We start from the raw sequence: 16,261 nt of genomic DNA, 5'->3' as shown, positions 1-16,261 counted from the left end.
GCGGTTTTTGACATCTCCAAGCTTCCAGGCACCACCACATTCCCTGGTGCCAGTCAGAGAAACTGCTTGCTATGTGCCTGGTGCAGCTGCAGACTTGTAGAGAGCCGAAGCCCATGCCAGCACCTGGAGCTGCCCACCCTGTGGCAGCAGCTGGTTTGCCTGGCTGCACAGTGTGACCAGACCCGATGCTTGCTCACACATCTCTCACCATTCTACGCCTGACTCAGTCTTCCTTGGAGGCAAGGGATCCAGGCTGGTAGCATGAGCTGAGCACAGCCTGCCAGGCTGAGTAGGCAGAATGAGCCCAGCAGGCTCAAGCAAAACTTAGGCAAAGGCACCACTGGCCACAGAACTTTCTGGCCGGAAAGGCGGCACCTCAAAGATCCTATAACAAAGGGATAAAGAATGTAGGCTAATAACATAACCCATCCTCCAAGTTTCTATAGCACACCACCTCCGCTATTGAAATAGTAGTGGCAGTGGAACCCCTGCTTCTCAGTGATTCTCTTTCCCAAATTCTTTAAATGTATCAGGCCAGAAGCAAAGGTGGATATCAGAAGGAAGCAAGAGAAAATCTCAAGTCTGTGAGAGCATGGCAGTAACCAAGTTTCCATTAGGCTTGCTAACCTCTTTAAAACAATGAGGTTTCTCTGTTATAGCAGGTGGCCCATTGCTCCGGCATTTGAACCAGCAGATCTTCCTCACAAGTGAGCAGCTTAATTTAGTAACCTCCTCAGTCAAAGAAGAAAACTTTTAGAGAAAGTAGGATGCTATTCTTCATAAACAGTCAATCTAAATAAACTTTATTGTAAAATAAAACTAAATTTACCGACCCTACAGTCTAATGTTTAAGTATGCAGTCATCAGCTATGAAGATTCACTATTCTATTAATTTAGCATTCAACTGCAACAACAAAAGAGTATAGTTTTTCGTAATTTCTCCTCTGCAAATCTTAAATTTTCCAAAAAAAAGAGAAAAGGAAAAAGAATGACAAGTATGCATAATGAAAAACTACTAATAAAATGACATTTTAACTCAAATGAACAGCTTTTGTTAAAATTGCAAAAAGTTAAAATACAATATTTTTATATTTTTATAGGGCATTTGATTTAGGGCACAAGTTTCTGTTGCTGTAATAAAACAATATGGTTTGGAATTTAAATTCTTTTTTAAAAAATCATGTGGTTTAATTTCAGCTTATAGAATATAAAAAATGTCTGAAGGTTACTCTGAGATTTTTTACCAAGTTTAAAAAAAAATTTCTGAAACATTTAAAAGATAAGACACAAAAAATTTCATTAAGAGCCCACTGTATACTTAAAATGACACTTGATGTATTTGAAAATGAATTGAGGCTTGAGTGTTAGAGAAGTGAAAAACCATCCATAAATTATCTATAAATGTGGTAAAGCAAATGAATTCTCAGTCATTGATTATTTTTAGAATGTTCAACTCTGCAGTCTTACAGCCAAACAAGAAACAAAACACAGGAGCTTCCTAAAATATATCTATATATAAAATAATTTTTTAGGATACCATTTTAGAAGTGTTACTTTATACATGGGGTCTCTCATCAAGATATAAAATGCTTATGTTAATTCATATTGTACTTGGTACTGTATTTTTCTTTAAAAATTTCATGTATATTAAAAAATAGAGCTACCATTGCTTTTGCTTAATTATATGATCTTGGTGATTGATACACACAAAAGTATGAGTGAGTAAAATTCTCTACATTTATCATTCAGCAAGTTTAATCAATTAGTTCCTGGTTGACTAGATTTTCTAAATTCAATTGGAGTTTGATCTAAGTTAAGAGCACATGCATTCCATAGTTAGAAATGACTATAGAATTTATGTTCCTTAAATCTTCTAATTTTACAGTAAAAAAATTGCATATATACACAAATCAACTCAAAATGGATTAAAGACTTAAATGTAGAACCCAAAACTATAAAAACCCTGCAAGACAACCTAGGCAATAAAAACATTCTGGAGATAGGAATGGGCAAAGATTTCATGATGAAGACAGCAAAAGCAATCGTAACAAAAGCAAAAATTGACAAATGGGATCTAGTTAAACTAAAGAGCTTCTGCACAGTAAAATAAACTACTGACAGAATAAACAGACAACTTACAGAATGGAGGTAAATATTTCCAAACTATGCATCTGATAAAGGTCTGATATCCAGCATCTATAAGGAACTTAGATTTACAAGAAAACAAAAACAAAAACAAAAACAAATAACCCTATTAAAAAGTGAGCAAAGGACATGAACAGACAGTTTTCAAAAGAAGACACACATGCAGCCAAAACACATATGAAAACAAAGCTCTACATCATTGATCATTAGAGAAATGCAAATCAAAACCACAGTGAGATACCATATCACACCAATCAGAATGGCAATTATTAAAAAGTCAAAAACTAACAGGTGCTGGTGAGGTTGTGGAAAAAAATGAATGCTATACACTGTTGGTGGGAGTGTAAATTAGTTCAACCATCTGGAAAACAGTGTGGCAATTCCTCAAAGGCCCAAAAACAGACATAACATTCGACCCAGAAATCCCTTTCCTGGGTATATACCCAAGGAATATAAATCATTCTATCATAAAGACACATGCATGCTTATGTTTGCAGCAGCACTATTCACGAGAGCAAAGACAAGGAATCAACACATATGCCCATCAATGGTGGACTGGATAAAGGAAAGGTGGCACATATACACCATGAAATACTACACAGCCATAAAAGGAATGAAATCATGTCCTTTGCAGGAACGTGAATGGAGCTAAAGGCCATTAACCTGAGCAAACTAACACAGGAACAGAAAACCAAATATCTGTGTGTTCTCATTTATAAGTGGGAGCTAAATGATGAGAACACGTGGACACGTGGAGTGGAACAATAGACCCTGGGGCCTACTGGAGGGTGGAGCATAGAAGGAGGGAAAGGATCAAGAAAACTAAGTAATGGATAGTAGGCTTAATACCAGGGTGACAAAAACCCTTGTGACATGAACTTACCTATATAAGAAGACTCCACATGTGCCCTTGATCTTAAAATAAAAGTTAAAAAGAAAAAGAAAAAAAAATTGCACTCATGGAGGGACAGAGATTTTTAGACCACCAAGCCAGAACTACAATCCAGATGCCCCCATCCCAGTTCAGCTTTTATTTTGTAAACACAATTTAAGTTTTGGTTAAGATTATATTTTTATGTATTATATTCCTTTTTTTGTAACACTTCTAAGTGAATGAGACTGACTTATGGGTCAAACCACCACTATCAAAGCAGAAAGTAAAATAAAAGCAGAAAGTAAAATTCCTTTCCCTCCTTTAAGAAGTTGGGTGAGAGCAAGGAACATCCATATCCCAATGCCAGGTATTTGAGCCAGACAGGAATTAACCACTTACTAGATTCTAGAACTTGATTTTTTTTGTTTTTTTTTTTGTTTTTTTTTTTGGTTTTTTTTGAGACGGAGTCTCTCTCTGTCGCCCAGGCTGGAGTGCAGTGGCCGGATCTCAGCTCACTGCAAGCTCCGCCTCCCGGGTTTACGCCATTCTCCTGCCTCAGCCTCCCGAGTAGCTGTAGAACTTGATTTTGTTAAAGCACCAGTTAGAAATTCCGTTATATGTAACTATTAGCCAACTTAACCAAGAAAGTGATATTGTACCAGATGAGTGATGAATAAGCATGTAATGTCATTTTATTGTTACTATTATTGGTTACAATCTATTCTTACTACTTTACTCCCTCCACATACTGTAAATGTATCATCATGTCACTCCAAATTCAGAAATTTTCAAATCTCTTTTTAGCTTGTGGCACTGCATGATACCACCCATGTTTATAGTTATTCAGTTCCAATCTACTTCAAACCTCAGATGTGAAAAGATGACATTTCTTACACATTAAGATAAACAGTCCTTTCCTTCTATCACTTCAGGGAATATGTTAGTTGGGTGCTATAATTTTTGCATTTTGCTGTTTATAATATTAATAGCTATGGAATAAGAAGTGTACTATTGAACTGTCAAGAATGATTTGTTACCAGATGTTAGCATAATTTGCCAGCTGTCAAATTTTAATAATTTTCATTTGCCTAAAATGTGACACTTAACTTTCATGGTAAATCAAGACATATAGCAGGGCTTATTTGGTATTACAGAAGCTAAGAAAAAGCTTGCATGAGGCTTGATAGTTTCAACACCTTGAATTGAGCATACACTTCGCAAATGGCATATATTTTTTTTCTGATACATTGAAAAGTTGTACTTTGCCTTATGCTTTTTATTCACTGAGCTTTGTGTAGAACTAGATAACTTACAGCTCTTCAATACTTACAAGTGGGATGCAACAATCAAAATATACTTTAAAATGTTAGTTTTATCATTTAAATTTATTTCATCTTATTTCCATTCTCTGATAATTTCAAGTAGGTGCAAGGAGAGAAACTGATTATTTAAAATAAACAAATATCCTTTTCACAAGATGGCGCTGAAAGCGAAGAAGGAGGCTCCTGCCCCTCCTAAAGCCGAAACCAAAGCGAAGGCTTTAAAGGCCAAGAAGGCAGTGTTGAAAGGTGTCCACAGTCACACAAAAAAAGAAGATCCTCACATCACCCACCTTCGGGAGGCCCAAGACACTGTGACTCTGGAGGCTGCCCAAGTATCCTTGGAAGAGCGCTTCCAGGAGAAACAAGATTAACCACTATGCTCTCATGAAGTTTCCTCTGGTCACCGAGTTGGCCACAAATAAGATAGAAGACAACAACACACTTGTGTTCATTGTGGATGTTAAAGCCAACAAGCACCAGATCAAACAGACTGTGAAGAACCTCTATGACATTGATGTGGCCAAGGTCAGGTCAACACCCTGATTCGGCTTGATGGAGAGAAGAAGGCATATGTTCAACTGCCTGATTACGATGCTTTTGGATATTGCAAACAAAATTGGGATCATCTAAACTGAGTCTAGCTGGCTAATTCTAAATATATGTATATCTTTTTACCATATACATGCCTCTCTGTCAATTTCTGGTTGGGCTGGGAGGCCATATGCAGGCACTGATGTAACAGGGCTTGGGCAGGACTCTGGTTCTACTTATCCTTTTGAAACACTCACCCTGCCACTCCACCATGCTTGATCACTCCAGAGATCTTTGTGACTAGAAGTGTCCTAGGAAAACCAGAACTCAGAACTTGCTTCCATGGTTGAGGGTAACAAGAAGCTTTACAAGAACCCCTTCTTTTATCCCTGGAAGATGATGTGTGTGAAACCAATGCCCAGAGTTTGAAGGGCATTAGCATCCATTTCAATGGAGTATGGGTTGGCTAGCTTTTGGGTAGCATTTTGTCCTCACATACCCATCTACTACCTCCAACCAGTCTGTCTGCTTCCGTCACCCCTTGCCCAATAAAGGGCAAGGACTTCAGAGGAAAAAATAATAATGATAAAAATAAATAAACAAATATTTGTGACTATTTTAAAATATTGATGTTTTAATTTATTATATGCATATCATTTGAAAAATATAAATTCAGCCTATCAGTAATTTTTACAAACTCTTTTAGGTACTCATCTTTGATACCATGGGTATTGTTATCTGTGTCCATACCACAAACTTGACTTGGTCATTTCATTCAGGTGACTTATCTAGCAGAAATACAAACAACCGGCAATGCCAATGGTATCCCTTTCATTTCCATTATTAGGCATTAAGTTTAAAAATGTTCAGCCACTTGTATTTAGGGCAAAAAGGGAGAACCAAAGTTCTCCATATTTAGCAACTTACCAAACCTGAGATTTTTTTCTCTCCATTTTGTTTTCTGTGATTTTGAAAGTTAATAATCTACAAAGTAAGTTCCATTAAGTTCATGTTTGAGGAAATCTTTGAAAACGATTTAATAAACTTATTAAAATATATTATCACTAAAATACTTTAAAATGTACAATGATGAAGAGCAAATAATATTTGGTTTTAATAGAGATATGTGGTTAAGCATATTTTAAGTAACATCACTGATATGAAACATAAAACAATATAACACAAACAAACATAATATACAAATTACACTACTTGTGTTCAGCCTCCAAGCATTTCTCATATTTATTCGCATCCTTCCATCTCTACTGATGCCATCATAAGGTCAGTAGATAATACAGGTATCTCTCAGTTGTGCTACTTAGTAGTAACTTGGCTGGTTTCCTTCTTTCATCCTGTTTCCTTGTGATCTTTGATTGGTTCTCTCTCCCGCAATAAAATAAGGATAGAGAACTTGGCTGTCTTGTTTACTGCCTGTCTCCAGCATGCCTAACAAGTAATAGATGTTCAATAAATATTGTGTAATGAAGGGAGGGATAAAATGCATAAAAGTATAACTTAACAATCTTCCTTATTCACAGCCTTTTGTTTCCTTTTCTTCCAAAGTATCCATTATAAAAAAAGACGGAAATTCTAACCAAGTTTCTCTTTTCAACACTGGTTTTGTTTTAAAAAACAAAATAAAATAGACAAGTCCATTACAACCTGTCAAGTACTTATCTTGTTGGCTAAGAATTCTGAGCAGTTGAGTCCTACGTATGGCCCACATCAAAATAATGACTAGTGATTAAGTTACATCTGAACCAGGATTTTGCAAAACCTATTGCATCACATTCTGATGGATACTTTAAGAATTGGAGATTTGTCCTTATTTAGAAAATAATTTCTTCCTTGAAAATAAAATATATGTTCATATACTTTAACACAAACATACAAACATGCATACAAATTTCCTATGTAGGTTTTATTTCTAGATTATAAAATGAAGAAAAATAAATGTCTGCCCCTTTTTTTATGTACAATATTCATATCCTTTTCTAAAGTTTTACGTTTTCTGAGATCTGAGACAAATGAAGAATTGGTTCAATATCCACCTAATACCAGCTTCCAGAGAAGTATTGTCTAGGATATTTGGGTTCAAATTCAGACTTGATCATGTAAGGGTTAAATGACTTTCAACAACTCACATATTTTTTGGTCTCAACTCCCATTACTGTTAAATAAAAACAACAAATTAACTGTTACTAGATTTGCAATAAATTAAATATTAATTAGATATTACTAGATTTGTCTAATCTTCTATAATTGTTACATGTATAATACATAATAATATAGTATAGTTATATATAATACACACATGCATACACATAAACTTATTTGCTGCTATTCTACTATAGCCCTAAATATAATGGTATGAAAAATGTTGTGTTCATGATATTGTGGGTCAAGATTTTAGGAAAGTCTCCCATGGGCAGTTCAAATTCAGTTTACTTTTTAGGATATTTACATTTCAATTCATAAGGGATATGGTCTATGTTCTATTTTATTCTTCTTGTGATGTCTTTGTCTGGGTTTGGTGGCAGAGAATAGCTTCATGGAATGAGTTGGGAACTAGTTCTTCCTCTTCTACTTTGCAGAACAGTGTGTGAAGGATTGATGATAATTCTTTAATCATTTGGTAGAATTAATCAGTGATGCCATCTGGTCCTATGTTTTTCTTTGTGGGATTTCTTGTTTATTACCTTTTAATTTTATTTTTTACTTGTTATAGATCTATTCAGATTTTTGATTTCTTACTGCGTAAGCTTCATTAGTTTGTGTCTTCCCAGGAATTTGTTCATTTCATTGAGGTTATCTAATTTGTTGCCATAGAGGTGTTGATGGTATTCCTTTGTAAAATATTTATTTCTGTAAGGGCAGTGATAATGTACATTTTTTTTCATTCCTTATTTTGTCAGTTTAAGACCTCTCTTTTTTTCTTAATCAGTCTAGCTAAAAGTTTGTCAATTTTTTTTGATTATTTCAATCAACTTTTGTTTTTCTTTCCTCTCTTTTTTATACTGTATTTTATGTTTTCCACTATAGTTCTTTTATTTTATTCTTTCTGCTAACTTTGGATTTAGTTGCTCTTTTTTTGTAGTTTCTTAAGGTGGAAGTTTAGATTATTGATTTAAGACTTTTAATTTTTTTAATACAGGCATTTACAACTATAAATTTCCTCTTAAGCACTGCTTTAGCTGTATCCCATAAAGTTTAGTTGTGGTTTTTTTTTCACCTTGAAGTACTTTCTATTTTCTTTATGATTTCTCCTTTGATCTATTGGTTATTTAGGAGCTTATAGTTTAAGTTCAAACTAATTGTAATTTTCCAAATTTTCTTTTGTTATTGATTTAAAATTTTATTCTACTGTGGTTAGAGTACATAATTTATATGATCTCAGTTATTTAAATTTGTTATGTCTTCTAAAAAGACTAAACTTTTTATTATTATAAAATGTCCTTCTTTGCTTATAGTAATATTTTTTGTCATAAAGTAATACATAGTTATGTCACAAACTTAATATTTTGCCTGATAGCAATACAACTACTCCAGCTTTTTCTGGGGGTACTGTTTGCATGACATATCTTCATGTTATCTTTTAACTTCAACTTATTTGTGTCTCTAATCTAAAATATTTATCTTATAGATAACACATAGGTGGCTCGTTCTTTCTTTTTTTTTTTTCATTTCGCCAACCTGCCTTTGAATTGGAGTGTTTAATCCATTTACGTTTAATATAATTACTGAAAAGAAAGATTTATATCTTCCATTTTTCTATTTATTTTCTGTATGTCTTATATCTTTTTCCTCCTCCATTTTTCCATCACTTTTTTCTTTTGTATTAAGTAGATATATTTTCTCATGTATAATTTAAATACCTTTATTTTTTCTTCCACTATATTTGAGTTATTTTGTTAGTGGTTTCCCTGAAAATTAAAATTAACATCTTGATTTATATACATCTTGTTTGGATTAGTACCAAGTTGACTTCAATAGCATAAATTTTATTCATATACAGCTTCATTCTGAGGCAGGATAAGTAGTCAAGGAAGTAAACATGTCCTTGCTATGTGGCAACTATGGTGACTGCACAGTCAATACAATAAACCGCAGCATTCACATTGTAGTCAAACTCATTCAAGCACAACTATCTACGGTAGGGAATTTCCCCTGTAGACAACATGCACATTTTGATTTTACCTGTCCTCAGACTGACCCTTTGCTCACTATGATAGTAAAAAGCACACCCCTATGTGGAGATTTAAGATGCTAATGAGACATATGATGTATGAACAAGCATGTACAGCCACTGCACATGTGCACCCAGAGGACTACCCAGAACATGCTTATTGGTAACACCTCTTCCAATCCCCTTATGAATAATCATATAAGACTCCCATAAAGGGAGTTTCTCCAGTAACAATCAACACTGTCTCATCCTCACAAGCAGTACAATTCGAATCATCTCTCAGGGTGTATTGTGTATTCTGGACCTAACTTTCAGAGTATTATTTCTCCTTTTCAATAAACTGCTCTATGCTGCAATCTCCTTTGCTGTGTGTTGTTTGCTTAAATTATTTCAAACTAGAAGAGAAGAACAGAGGTTTCCCAACAGCCATCAACAATTCCATTCCACTTTCCTTGTGCTATTTTGTCATACAAACTATATTTGATATACTGTAATCTCATCAGCATAGTTTTATATGCTTTATAATGTTATCTTCTAAATAAACAGAATAAAAATATTTCAAATAAATATAAATTTATACTGTTCTTTATATCTAACTATATAGTTACTTTTACTGGTGATCTTTTCTTTTTCATTTGGATTCAAGTAACTATCTAAAGTATTTTCATTTCAGCCTGAAGACGTCCCCTTTATGGGTCTTCTATCCATAAAGTCTTTTTATGTGTCTGAGAATGCCTTAATTTTTCCATTAATTTTGAAAGACAATTTTGCCAGATATAGAGTTCTTTGATCATGCATTTGACCATGTCATACCACTGTCTTCTGGCCTCTATGGTACTGAAGAGAAATAAACAATCTTATTGAGAATGCCATGTGCAGAGTAAGGTGACTTCTCCCTTGCTGCTTTCAAAATTTTGTTTGTCTATGACTTTGGACAGATTAATTATTGTGTGGTTGGCCATTGATCTTTTTGGGTTTATCTTCCTTGAAAATAATGAGCTCCTAGTTGTGTAGATTGAGTTTTTCATCAATTTGAAACATTTTTAGATATTATTCCTTCAAATATGTTTTCTGCTCCTTTCCCTCTCCCTCTTCTGTGAATTCCATTATGCCTATGTTCATTTGTATGCCAGATTTTTGTCCCAGAAGTCTTTCAGGTCTTACTCATGTTTCTTCATTTATTTTTTTTAATAGACTAGATAATAAAATTAACTTTGTTCAAATTTGCTATTGTTTTCTTATGCCAGAAAAAAAATTCCCTGATGAGTCCCTGTTATTGAATTTTTATTTCAGTTAATATACTTTTCAACTCCAGAATTTTTATTTGATTATTTTCTTAAAAACAAAATTCCTATCTCCTTATTCACATTATCTGTTTGGTGAGAATCATTCTCATACTTTCTTTTGACTGTTTACACATGGTTTGCTTTAGTTCTTTGTGAATATTTAAAATAGCAAATTTAAAGTCTTTGTAATAAGCCCAGTAACTGGGCTCATCAGTGACACTTTCTTTGATTGCGTTTTTGTTGTTGTTGTTGTTGTTTTGTATATCAACCATACTTTCTTGTTTCCTTGCATGTCTCATATTGTTTAACAAAACCTGAATATCATAAATAATACAATGTGGTAAGTTTCAAAATCAGAATCTTCCCCTTATTACTATTTGTTGTTGTTGTTGTTGCTTATTTTTCATACTTTTGGTCTGTTTAGTGACTTTTTAAACTAATTCTATACTTTTTGTCATGTGGAGCCTCTGAAATCTCTGCTCAGTTAGCTTAGTGGTCAACTAGTGATTGGACAGACATTTTCTTAAAAGCATGGAACCAATAAATCTACCATTATTTTCCAGGGACTTCATCTTATTTGGGTATGCCTTCAAGGATAAAGAAGTCAGTTTGTAATTCTACTTCAGCTTTTACTTCTTCTGTGCACAGAGCCTCAAGGTCAGCTAAAGGTATGAGATTAGGACTTCTCAGGTCTTTTCCAGGCATATGGACAGTCCTACACATATGCAGAATGGCCTACTAGATTCCTAGTTATTTTGTAGCTTTTCATAGACTTCTATGGGCATATTGTTCACCAATATTTTTCTTTTCAGATTTTAGTAAGCTTTATGATTGCTCCAACTGTTATCAGCACTTCAGACAACTGCAATGACATTGATTGTTTTAATAAATGCCCATCCCCAAAAAAGCTGTTTGCCGTCAGTAAGTTTTGAAATAGATCAAAAAAGACAAACACTGAGGATTATATAATTCTCAAAGTTTTTCTAATTTAAACTTTTATTTTAGGTTCCAGGGGTACATGTGAGTGTTTGTTACAGGGGTATCTCGTGTAATGTTGAAGTTTGATGTATGAATGAACCCATCACCCAGATAGCAAGCATAGTACCCAATAAGCAGCTTTTCTACCCTTGCACTGCTCCCTCCCTCCCTGCTCTTGTATTAACCAGTGCCTATTGTTCCCTTTTTTATGTCCATGTGTCCCCAGTGTTTAGTTTCTACCTATAAGTGAGGACATATGGTTTTTGGCATGGCCTTCAGCTGCACACAGGTTGTTGCAGATGACATGATTTCATTCTTTTTTTTTTTTTTTTTTTTTTTTTTTTTTTATGGCTACATAGTATTCCATGGTGTATATGTACCACATTTTCTTTATCCAATCCACCATCAATGGGCACCTAGGGTGATTTCATGTATTTTGCTATTGTGAGTAGTACTGTGACAAAAATAGGAGTGCAGGTGTATTTTTGATAGAATTGTTCATTTTCCTTTTGATATATATATATACAGTAATGGGATTGTTGGGTTACTGTGTTCTATTTTTAGTTCTCTGAGGAATCTTTAAACTGCTTTCTGCAGTGGCTGAACTAATTTAAATTCCTACCAACAGCATATAAGCATTACCTTTTCTCTCCAAAGTCAACAGCATCTGTTGTTTTATGAATTTTTAATCATAGTCATTCTGACGGGTATCTCATTGTGGCTTTGATTTTCATTTCTCTGATGATTAGTGATGTTCAGCATTTTTTCAGTGTTTGTTGGCTGCTTGTATGTCTTCTTTTGACATGTGACTCTTTAGGTCCTTTGCTCCCTTTTAAAAAAAAAATTATATATCACTACCTATCTTCTCAGTTTGCTCACTTTTTCACTTCCTATATTCTCAGTTTGCTCACTTTTTAATGGGATTATTTCCTTTTTGCTTATTGATGTGTTTAAATTCCTTATAAATTCTCAATGTTCCTTATAAATTCTCAATATTCACAGTTTGTGAATATTTTCTCTCATTCTATAGGTTGTCTGTTTATAGTTTCTGGTCATAGATAGTCTCTTTTGCTGTGCAGAAACTCTTTAGTCCCACTTGTCAATTTTTGTTTTTGTTGCAATTGCTTTTGAGGACTTAGTCATAAATTCCTTCCCAAAGCTAATGTCCAGAATGGTGTTTCCTAGATTTTCTTCTAGGATTTTTTATAGTTGCAGGTATTAAATTTAAGTCTTTAATCCATCTTGAGTAAATTTTTGTATAGGATGATATGTAGGTGTCAAGTTTCATGCTTCTGCATGGGATAGCCAGTTTTTGCCACATTATTTATTGAATAGGGAGTCTTTCCCCATTGCTTATTTGTGTTGACTTTGTCAAAGATCAGTTGGTTGTAAGAGTGTGACTCTATTTCTGGGTTCTCTATTCTATTCCATTGGTCTGTGTTATTGGGAGAACCTGTTCCCAATATTTCAACATAGGTTCTTTCTATTTTCCATAAGTGTTGGCCGGCTGAGAAATAAAGAGAGACAGTATAAAGAGAAGAATTTTACAGCTGGGCCACTGGGGGTGACTTCAAATATCGGTAGGACCATGATGCCTGCCTGAGCCTTAAACCAGCACGTTTTTATTAAGGGTTTCAAAAGGGGAGGGGGTGTAAGAACAGGGAGTAGGTATAAAGATCACATGCTTCAAAGGGCAAAAAGAAGAACTACTAATAAGGGTCTAACAAAGATTGCATGCTTCTGAGGGAACAGGACAAAGGGAAAAAGCAGAACCACTGATAAGGGTCTATGTTCAGCAGTGCATGTATTGTCTTCACAAACATCTTAAATAATAGAAAACAGGGTTCGAGAGCAGAGAACCAGTCTGACCACAAATTTACCAGGGTGCAGTTTTTCCTCACCCTAGTAAGCCTGATGGTTCTGCAGGAGACCAGGGCATATCTCAGTCTTTATCTCAACTGCACAAGACAGACATTCCCAGAGCAGCCATTTATAGACCTTCCCCCAGGAATGCATTCCTTTCCCAGGGTATTAATATTAATATTCCTTGCTAGGAAAAGAATTTAGCGATATCTCTCCTACTTCACGTCCATTTATAGGCTCTCTGCAAGAAGAAAAATATGGCTTTTTTTGCCTGACCCCACAGGCAACCAGAACTTATGGTTGTCTTCCCTTGTTCCATAAAATATCGCTGTTATTCTGTTCTTTTTCAAGGTGCACTGATTTCATATTGTTCAAACACACGTGTTTTACAATCAATTTGTACAGTTAACACAATTATCACAGTGGTCCTGAAGTGACGTACATCCTCAGCTTACAAAGATAAGAAGATTAAGAGAGTAAAGTAAAGATAGGCATAAGAAATTATAAAAGTATTATTTGGGAACTAATAAATGTCCACATTAAAATGAAATCTTCACAATTTATGTTCCTCTTCCACAGTTCCAGCCAGTCCCTCCATTTGCGGTCCCTGACTTCCCACAACACTATGTGTCTGTTTTTGTACCAGTATTATGCTGTTTTGGTTATTGCAGCCCTGTAAAACAGTTTGAAGTCAGGTAATATGATGTCTCCAGCTTTTTTTTTTCCCCCCATAGGATCAGCTTGGTTATTTGAGCTCTTTTTTGTTCCATATGAATTTTAGAATACTTTTTTTCTAATTCTGTGAAAGATGAGGTTGACAGTTTGATAGAAATAGTGTTTTTTTCTAGTTTTTAGAGGTGTGATGTTTGACTGTTAATTTGCAATCTTTCTAACTTCTCTCCATTTTAATTTACTTAAAAGGATTTTTTTTTTCTGCCTTAATTTTGTTGTTTACCAAAACTCATTCAAGAGGAAGTTGTTTATTTCCATGTAATTGTGTGGTTTTGAGAAATCTTTTTGGCGTTGATTTCTATTTTTATTCCACTGTGGTCTGAGAGTATGCTTAGTGTGATTTTGATTTTTCTAAAACTTATCAAGACTAGGTTTATGACCCTGCATGTGGTTGATCTTAATATATACTCCATGTGCAGATGAGAAAAATATATATTCTGTGTTTTTTTGGTGAAGTATTCCATACATGTCTATCAGGTCCATTGGTGAAGTGACTAATTTAAGTTCAAAATTTATTTTATGCCTCAGTGATCTAACACTGTCAGTGGTGTGTTGAAGTCTCCTACTATTATTGTATGGCCACCTAAGTCTTGTTTTATGAATCTGTGTGTTCCAATGTAAGGTAAGTACACATTTAGGATAGTTAAGTCTTCTTGTTGAATAGAACCCTTTATTAATATGTAATGACCTTTTTGTCCTTTTTTTCAATGTGGTTGATTTAAAGTCTGTTTTATTTGATATATAGTGACCTATGTACATTTTTGTTTTCTGTTTGCATGTTTTCTGTTTTCATCGCTTCTTTGAGCCCATGGGTGTCACTACATGTGAGATGTGAGATGGGTCTCTTGAAGACAGTAGAAGGCTGGCTTTTTTTTTTTTTTCCTTATTTAACTTGTCACTCCGTGCCTTTTAAGTGGTGTATTTAGACTGTTTACATCTAAGGTTACTATTGATGTATGAAGTTTTCATCCTATCGCAGTGTTGGTACCTGGTTGCTTTGCAATCTTGATTGTGTAGTTGCTTTGGAGTATCAGTGGGCTATATACTCATGTGTGTTTTTGTGGTAACAGGTATCTTTATTTTGCTTCCATGTTTAGAACTCCCTTAAAGATCTCTTGTAAGGCTCATCTAGTGGTAGCAAATTCCTCTAGTGACTGCTTCTCTGGAAAAATATTTTATCACTCCTTCACTTATGAAACTTAGTTTGATGGGATATGAAATTCTTGATTGGAATTTCTTTTCTTCAAGAATGCTGAAAATGGGTCCACAGTCTCTTCTAGATTGTAAGGTTTCTTCTGGGAAGTTCACGGTTAGCTAGTTCATGTTCCCTTCATATATGATCTGACCCTTTTCTGTAGCTTCCTTTAAGAGTTTTTCATTTGCATTGACCTTGGTGAATGTGTCTTAGGGATCGTCTTCTTGTATAGTATCTCACAGTGATTCTCTAAATTTCTTGAATTTGCATGTCAACCTCTCTGGTGAGATTGGGAAAAATTTTGTGGATTATGTCCTCAAATATGTTTTCCAATTTGCTTACTCTCTTCCTTCTCTCTCAGGAATGTCAATGAGTCAAGTGTTAGGTCCCTTTACATACTCTTATATTTCTTGGATACTTTTTCATTTTTTAAAAGATTCCTTTTTCTTTATTTCTGTCTCACTAAGTTGATTTGAAGGACTGGTCTTCAGTTCTGAAATTCCTTCCTCAACTTGGTCTAATCAATTGCTAGGCTTCCAATTGCGTTCCTGTACTGAATTTGTCAATTCCAGAAGTTTAGTTTGGTTATTTCTTAAAATGACTATGTCATCTTTCAAGTCTTCAGTCATTTTTCTGTGTTCTTTGGATTGGATTTCAACTTTTTTTGAATCTTGTTGAGCTTTCTTGACATCCAAATTCTGAATTCTGTGTTTGTCATTTCAGATATTTCAATCTTATTACTTATCCATTTCTAGGGAGCTACTATAATCTTTTAAAGGTAAGGAAATACTCTGACTTTCTGAATTGCCAGCGTTCTTGCACTAATTCCTAATCATCTGAGGGTTCTGGTGTTTCTTTTTCTTTTTGAAATTGCTATCATTTAGGTGGAACTTTTTATTTTCATATTCTTTTTTTAACTTGAGGATTTGACTGCAGTGTATATTGTGGGTAATCAACTGGCTTTGTTTCTGAGTGCTTGTAGAGGGTCAAGATTCTCTAAAGTTTCCTTAATTGTGGGTAGTTTCCCATGTTGGGTTTCACAGGCATTCAACTGTGCTGAAAGAATTTTTGTTTGGTGTCGTCATTCATGCTGTGATCCAGCAGATAGTGCTTAAGAGTACGGCCAGTAGGTGAGCTTTTAGCCACACA

At 34.5% G+C, this 16,261-nt stretch overlaps 1 pseudogene; it reads left to right on the top strand.

The window, feature by feature from the left end:
• Positions 1–4,484: 4,484 nt before the first annotated feature.
• On the top strand, positions 4,485–4,971 carry LOC141409749 (large ribosomal subunit protein uL23 pseudogene; annotated as a pseudogene).
• Positions 4,972–16,261: the final 11,290 nt, after the last annotated feature.

The sequence above is a fragment of the Macaca fascicularis genome, chromosome 2 (genome assembly GCF_037993035.2).
Source record: "Macaca fascicularis isolate 582-1 chromosome 2, T2T-MFA8v1.1".
Classification (NCBI taxonomy): Eukaryota; Metazoa; Chordata; class Mammalia; order Primates; family Cercopithecidae; genus Macaca; species Macaca fascicularis.
This window is presented reverse-complemented; position numbering and strand designations above follow the sequence as displayed.